The following is an 8,466-nucleotide window of genomic DNA, read 5'->3' on the forward strand; positions in this document are numbered from 1 at the left end:
GGCATGTCTCAGCTAGGTGGTGCTCCGCTTGGTACCCAAAGAGCCTCACAAGTACTAACAAAGGTAGTTTCTTTAAATACGTAGGCTACATGAACTAACGATCATAAAAAATTCTAAGTAATCGTGCATATCATATATTTGCAAGGTACGAGCCGTATGCATCGACGACGCGACCACATCGACTTTGGCTACACTCCCAATGTGTTGCCAACAAATCCGAAGATACAGAGACTTCTGAGGGATCCTTACACTCCTGGGTCTTAGTTTGTTAGGTCGAACTATTATTGGCGTTCGAAACTTGCAGGCTTAGTTGGTTATGTTATGTCGAACTTATGTCAAACCAATGAAAATGTTATGTGACAGCTTATCAACTTGCGTACGGACTTCATTTATTTGCTTCATATTCGTTTCAATGCGTCGCGGCATCACTGCATGCGAAATTAAGTAGCAACTAGTTCAGAAACCGACAGTCCCGAGATATCTCGACGCCGGTGGCCAGCGTCTTGCGTGAGGGGTCGAGGAAGCTGGGGTCCATGATCACGTCGTCGCCGATCCTACAATATGGTGCGAAAAAACCAAATAAATAAGTTCCCTTAAAAAATATTCGTTTCAATTTGATCAGATTTTTCGTAATCGATTAGTTAACATAGTGGTTAACCGTATTATGAAATATGGAAAAAAAATCATTGGCTTATCAAATTCTCTATTCGGCCATGAAAAAAATCAACAAAAGACAGAAATAAATTCACTATTGATTTTACGTCAAGCAATATTTAGAATAACTACCACTATCGACGCAACACGTTCCGATTAAACCGTCCAGATACCGCCGGGCGGGCGGCGGGCGTGGCGGCCAGGCGGGCTTGCTGCTTGGGCAGGCGGGACTGGCCGCGGGATTTTATTCGACTATGTCGCGCCAAGGTCGGTGGCGCGGCAGGCCCTGCCACGTCAACGGTCAGCGAATCCGGTTGCCGCCACGTTAGCCCTCTGCCGCGCCACCATGCATGGCGTGGCACAGACATTTGGCCACGCCAAGGCAATAGGCGCGGTCAAAAATGTTAGTTTAAAAAAAACAGACAGTGTTAGATTTAAAATTAGTTTTCAAAAAGTGTTAAAATTAAAAAAAATCACCAGGTGTTCAAGAAGAAGCTCGGCATCATGGAGGAGAAAGGAAACCCGACGGATGACATGTTGCTTAACTACTTCATGCTGTTCAGCGGGCCGCTCTCGGATCCGGTGATCAAGGCGATGACAGCTCTGTGTGGCCTTGACGGTGGAGCGGAAGCCACCTGCTCAAAGGCTTAGGAGCCTTGATGCAAGTACCTGGGCTACATTTTGTTATCCATGTTAAGCCTCTACCAACAGCCAATTTCCTTCAGTAGTGTCTTATTTCGTCGTCCTAGGGTCTGTTTGTAACCAAGGAATTCAAAACGCGGGAATAGGAAAAAATACAGAAATAATGTATGATGAAAAGTAAAAAACTACGGGATTTCAAAACACAGGAACAGAAATTTTAGACTGTTTGAAACACAGGAATTTATAACATAGGAATTGTAACAGGTTAGGCAAATATGGGTACTAATTACTATATTTAACCTCCACGTTTCCTACTATACAGGCTACAAATAACTAATCTACTCCACTCAGATGAGTTGAATGGCATGGCTGCCTCGGGCTTCAGCTCAGGAAACAAAAACCAGAGGTGGGAGCAGATGTTTATTTTTCTGTGAAATCTCGTTGCCGCTACAGTGTTTCAGAGGAAAGGAAACTACGCAACCTATGTTCCAAACGCAATCACCGGCATTCTATCCAGAGGAATGAAATCCTCCAAAATTCCTATGAAAAAACTACGTTCCAAACACGCCCCTGTTATGTCGTCCCAGTCTATTGTTGTCATCCACGAAGGCTGCAAGGGTGATGGCCAGGGACCCAACATCCGGCCTGTTCGCTGGTTGGTTTCTGGGCTGGTTTGGGCTGGCTGGTGCTGGTTTTATGTGAAAGCAAAATACTGTTGGTTGGTTAGTTTGGGCTGGTTGAAACCGGCGAGCGAACACATGGATCAACTATGCGACCTCCACCACTATGGCGTCGGCACAGCAGCTTTTGTCAATGTAAGGCAGTCTCCGTCCGAGGCGTCACTCCAACAGCACAGGCAGCCTCTTGGGCGGCCCCACCTAGGAATGGCAGGTGCTCCTCCAGCCATCAAAAAAGAGGCGCCCAGGCTGAGACTTTGTATTTTGCTCTTTTCTCATTTTCTGGCACCAAGTCCAGCTGCTATCTAATGGGTTCACAACCAACTCCTATGCCGAGAACCGAGCGTAGCTCGGGTGGCAAGGCCGGTGGCTGGGACCTTGCCGACCAGGGATCAAGCCCCATTGGCTGTGATTTTCTGGTGTCTCACCGGAGTTCGTCCCAAAATAACTATGTTGTCTCTCGCGCGTGGAACCACAAAGGGAATGTGACGCACCTCGTCGTCTACGGATCCATGGACCCAGTGATCTCACAAAGGACGTGATCTTAGAATCTAGGTGTAGTTGTAGGATTTGTTTGTGTACTTGTGGTGTGGGGTGAGTGTGGTGTGTTTGGCGTTGGTGTGTGTCAGTTCACGAACAGATACTACAGTTGTATCTAGATGAGAGGCGAAAAAAAACCAACTCCTATGCCGCAACGCAACTGTAACATTCTTTGCTGGAACGTCAGAGGTCTTAACGACGTGGCGAGGCAAGATGCTGTGAGTCTACTGGTAAGAGACACGGCCTCCACCATCGTGTGTTTGCAGGAGACGAAGCTGCAAAATCTGGACCAAAGCGTCGTTAGGCGTACTATAGGGGCAAAGTTCACCAACACTTTTGCTGCCCTACCAGCCACACAAACGACAGGCGGCATTCTTATCGCGGTCAATGAGGACTATTTTCAGCTCCGACCACCAGCTATCGACACACGCCGTGACTGCAACAATCACTATGAGAGCAGATGGAACCAAATGGCACATCACGGTTGTCTACGTCCCACAAGGAGACGCCGAGAAATTACCATCCCTTGCCCGGCCCATGGGAGGTGGCTTATCCTAGGAGATTTTAATCTCATCTACCAGGCGGAAAACAAAAATAACACCAATCTAAACCAACGCCTCATGGACTCCTTCAAAGCGGTGATCGATGATCTGAACCTGAAGAAGATAGGCCTTAATGGCCGCCGCTTCACTTGGAGCAACGAGCAAGACAATCCGACACAGACAAGAATCGACTGATTATTTTGCACCCCAGATTGGGAGTTAGCCTTCCCGACATGCTTTCTACACTCCTTGCCTTCTCTCATGTCTGATCACACTCCGCTGCTTCTGCAAGGAGAGCTCGAGCACCACCACAACAGGACCTTCCGCTTCAAAAATTTCTGGGTCAAGGTGGATGGGTTCAAGGAATTAGTGGAACAAGTCTAGAATAAACCGGTCCACTCTATGCTACCCATCAAACGACTGCACATAAAACTAGCGCGAGTGGCAAAATGCATTAAGCGGTGGCGCAAGGAAAAGATCGGGGACACACGGTTGTAGCTAGTTATCATCAAAGAGGTCCTACTACAGCTCGAGGCAGCGCAAGAAGTTAGGACACTCACCCAACAGGAGCTCAACCTGCGTCGACGTCTAAAAATCAGAAGCACCAGATTGGCGGCCATAGAAAAATATAGAATCAGACAACGCTCGAGGCTGACATACATCCGCAATGGAGATGTAAACACAAATTTCTTCCATATTCGTGCTAGCATAAGATTGAGGAAGAACTATATCCATTATCTGCACACAGATGAGAGGGTGGCGACTACACACAATGATAAAGAAAAATTATCATGGGCAACTTCTTAGGACACCTAGGCTCCCATACGTTGAAACCAGCAACGTTCAATTGGTCCACACTCGGATATGTTCCAAGAGATCTTTTGGCACTTGAGGCCCCGTTCACAGAGGATGAGATCAAAGACACAATTAACTCCATGCCGTCTGACAAGGCGCCGAACCCAGATGGCTTCACAGGTGCCTTCTTCAGCCTGTTGGGACATTATCAAGGACGATGTTGCTACGATGGTGAACAACCTGTACATGCTAAACTCCCAAGGTTTTGAGCTCCTAAATACGGCAAACATCATCCTACTCCCCCCAAAAAGGGATGCCTTGCGAGTTACAAACTTCCGCCCGATCAGTCTCATTCATAGCATAGCGAAGATTTTTGCCAAGCTACTCGCAAACAAGATGGCACCGCTGCTGGACTCCTTGGTCTCAAAATACCAAAGTGCCTTCATTAAAAAGAGGAGCATCCACGACAACTTCCTATATGTCCAAAACACAGTGCGGACAATGCAAAAGGGGAAGATGCCCGTGCTGTTCCTGAAACTTGACATACACAAGACTTTTGACACGGTGAACTGGAGCTACCTACTGGAGGTATTGCAGGCCTTAGGGTTCAGACCACGTTGGCAGGAATGGGTTTCGATTCTCTTCCGCACGACATCGTTGAGAGTGCTACTAAATGGACAGCAGAGTCCAGCTTTTAGCCACAGGAGGGGGGTTCGGCAAGGCGACCCTCTATCGCCAATGTTGTTCATACTTGCTATGGACCCGCTTCAACGCCTGCTAGACATGGCAACACAGCAAGGCGACCTCACTGCTCTACCTCTAGCCACCACCAGGTGGAAAATCTCTATGTATGCTGATGATGTGGCCATCTTCATTAATCTAATCAAGGACGACCTGGACTCCATCACGATGATCCTTCATGAATTCGGCAGGGTATCAAGCTTACACATAAATCTACAAAAAAGCTCAGTCCACCCGATCAGATGTCAGGACATCGATCTAGACCACGTGCTAGCCTCCTTTGTAGGGACAAGAGAATCCTTCCCATGCCGTTACTTGGGACAACAGTTCCACACAAGATCCATGCAGAAGGTCCATGTGCAGCCTCTCATTGAACGCATCGGGAAGAGGCTACCGGGTTGGAAGGGTAGAATGCTCAACAGAGCGGGCAAACTTACATTGGTCACCTCAGTACTCTCCTCAATGCCTACCTATTACCTCACTGTATTTCCACTGGCGGTATGGGCAAGAAAGAAAATTGACAAATTCTGAAGATCTTTCCTTTGGAAGGGAGATGAGAACGCAAATGGGGAGCATTGCTTGGTTAACTGGGCGACATCATGCATGCCAAAGGATTTGGGAGGGTTGGGGGTGCCAGATTTGGATAGATTTGGAAGAGCCTTGCGCCTACGTTGGCTGTGGCAGGAATGGGTACATGACTCCAAACCATGGGTGGGAACGGCACTGCTGTGGCAGAACCGCCTAATTTAATGCCTCACAGGAGTGCTTGTCTTCCATTAGACACTAAGCACTCGAGGGAGAACGCTAAATTACTCGATTCCGTCGGGCACACCCTAGGGGAGAACCCGAAAATCCACATTTTTGCCATCAGGATCACAAATGAGAGAATAAAGCTTACATCATTCGTAACCATTTCTTACATCACTTTTAATACAACATCAGAGTATAATATTTATTAATATGACAACGGAATGAAATCATATTATCAGAGTTATAAACAATTTACTTGAATAGCGGAATATAAATATGTGATCAGAGTTATAGCGGAAATAAACCTCTATTAATGACATGATGAAGTATTGATATATAAACTACGACAACAGATTATTAAACTTCCATTTATAAAAGTATTTGGTGAGAGTTATAAATAACAACTACGATCGCAGCGTAAAGGAAATCCTCGCTGAGCCCACCAGGAGGAATCCACACATAAAGGTCAGCTCTAGCATCCACCTGTCACCTGCAACAGGGGGAATAAAACCCTGAGTACTCAATTGTACTCAGCAAGACTTACCCGATAGGAGAAAAGAAAAGACTCCAAGGATATGCAAGGCTATCTGGTTTGTGGGTTGCATTTGCAGAAAGCATTACTAAGCGTGCGTCCTTATATTTGATTTTTAATAATAGCCGCATTGGTTCATTAACTAACCATTCTATGTAAGCACCTGTGCTACTTTCAAGAAAGTGGTAAGCAATCAGATTTCCTTTGTCCATCTTCCATCTTTCAATTCTTACTACGATGCTAAACCGTAGACAAGCCGTACCGGATAGCCCGGCGATTCGCGAATCAATGCCCCCAGCTGGGTACCCCGAAAACACACGCCCCGCTTGTACCCCGGGCACAAGCAGGACTAACCCATCACTCTCCTGTCCCGGGTGTCCAGGTCCCCGTCCAAACTGGGACTCCAAGCCCCCGCCCCTGAGTCCCGGACTCAGTGCGGCGCAAGGACCTCCTCCACCAAAATAAAACCCTGACAGTCGGTCCGGAAAGAGCCGGATCCGCGACAAGAGAGCAACAAGCTTTCCAAGCGCCCATACACAAGTATGTGCTCGGGATAATAAGTCTGTGACCTGCCTAGAGTCATATGCACGATCGGTCCTTAATCGACCAGACAGGGAGAAACGGTGTAACCAAGCTATGACCCGCCTCCGCGGCGACACAACTTCTTACACCCACCAATAACCAAACCATATCCCTGCCCGGTCACCATTTTCATATTTTCCAAGTGATAGTAATCCAATAATATATTTCCTATCTCTCGCGAGTGATAGGCAATCACTCGACTTCTACCGGAGTCCTATAGCATAGCAATCTACACGATCCTGTCATACTAGTAAGACTCATAGGATAAAGATATATATGCAAGTGGGTTTCATTCAACTCCTTAAAACTTAATGCACATATATAATTTAAACTGCAGAAAGGTAGGGGTTATGCACCGGGGCTTGCCTGGGAAAATATAATCAGAAGTTAGCTTTCCATCATGGCGACATGATCTCCAAAAGCACCATTCTTCCAGCAACTCCCGATGACTCCGTGATCCACCGACGTACCTATATGCTATGCATGCGATGAAATGCAAAGATGTAATTAATCAACTGAAATCGTGACTCGTATAAATACGCTTTACGCCGCTCAAGTTAACGAGCTAGATCTAACGACGACTGTACTTAGGCTACATACCCATGTTATCGAACAAGACGTTATTTCCCAACAACTGTTTTTAGTTATACAAACCAAGGTGTTTCTTTATTCGCAATAGGACATTATTATTTATCTAGCAACTAATTATTCTAGAGCTACAAATTATGGTGAGCAGCTAATATTGCTAGGAATCTACTGTAAAGATTTCAGACCCGATACTATTACCAATTGACCATAACAATTCCTACAAGTTTACCTTTTCACAATATTAAGTATCCCAAATTAATTATATAGCTCCTAAGATTATTATCCCACTATGTGAATAAATTACACTAGCAGGTAGGTCATGATTTTAGGATACTAACAAAACTGGTTTCATAATTTTTGGACTGGTACATAAATTTATATTGATTTTATCAATTTATTCTCGAAACTAATTTAGCAAAACAAAACACTCAACAGGAACGAGCCTAGGCGGCCCACTCGGCCCGAAGGCGCGCGCGTGGCCCAACACGGCGCGACGGCCCAGCAGCTCCGCGCACGGCCCATTAGCCAGGCGCGGCCCGGCGGTGCGAGAGGCACGCGACCAGTCCAGCGAGAGCGCGGCCCAGGCGCGTTGGCAACCGGCCGGCCCACCGTGCGGCAGCGAGCGGCCCAGACACAGCGCCAACAGGCCGGCCCAGCTGGTCAAGCCCAGGGCGCGGGCGCGCTTTGCAGAAAACCCCTTATTCGTTTTGCTAATCGCCAAACCCTATTTGCACTATTCATACGAGTCGTGTACTTAGCAGTAAACACCTTGCGTATTTCTATTTCTTGGATTTCTCACCTTCACGTCATCCCCAAAAACAGAGCTCATCACCGAAGCAGGGGAACCAGTCGACGGCGGAAAAAATCAGCCACGGGGCAGCGGCGGCCCGGCCGGGTACGCAGGCATCGGCGGCGTGGCAGGCTCCTGGACAGCGCACGGTGGACTCCTCGGCCCGGCTGACAAGTCGCGGCGCACCGACGAAGGTGGCCCAGCGGCAGCGGACCGGCCACGGCAACGCGGGCAGCACAGGGACCGAGAGCGTGGCCAGCACGAGGAACAGGGGCGCCACGGCGTGCACGGACGCACAGCGCGCACAGAGGCAGCAAGGGCGCGGTCACGCCGGAGTGCAGGACGCGGCTGGGCAAGCCGTCTGCGAGCAGAGCCGCGGCGGCGCTGCGGGGCGCGGCCACGATGGAGACGCGGCGCTGACCGAGGGTGCGCGCAGTGGTCGGGTGACGGCGGTGGGCAGCCTTGGCGGGAGCTTGCGCGAGGCAAACAGAGGAGGGGGGCGCCGGTGCTAGCAACGGCCGGCCACGCGCACGGCGTGCAGAGACCGCGACCGAGGAGCGCAGGTGACTGCGGAGGAGGCGCCTGGAAGGGACTGTCGAGGAGCTGCAGGTACAGCGCGACGGGACTCGCGCA

Source organism: Miscanthus floridulus, chromosome 6 (genome assembly GCF_019320115.1).
Source record: "Miscanthus floridulus cultivar M001 chromosome 6, ASM1932011v1, whole genome shotgun sequence".
Lineage (NCBI taxonomy): Eukaryota > Viridiplantae > Streptophyta > Magnoliopsida > Poales > Poaceae > Miscanthus > Miscanthus floridulus.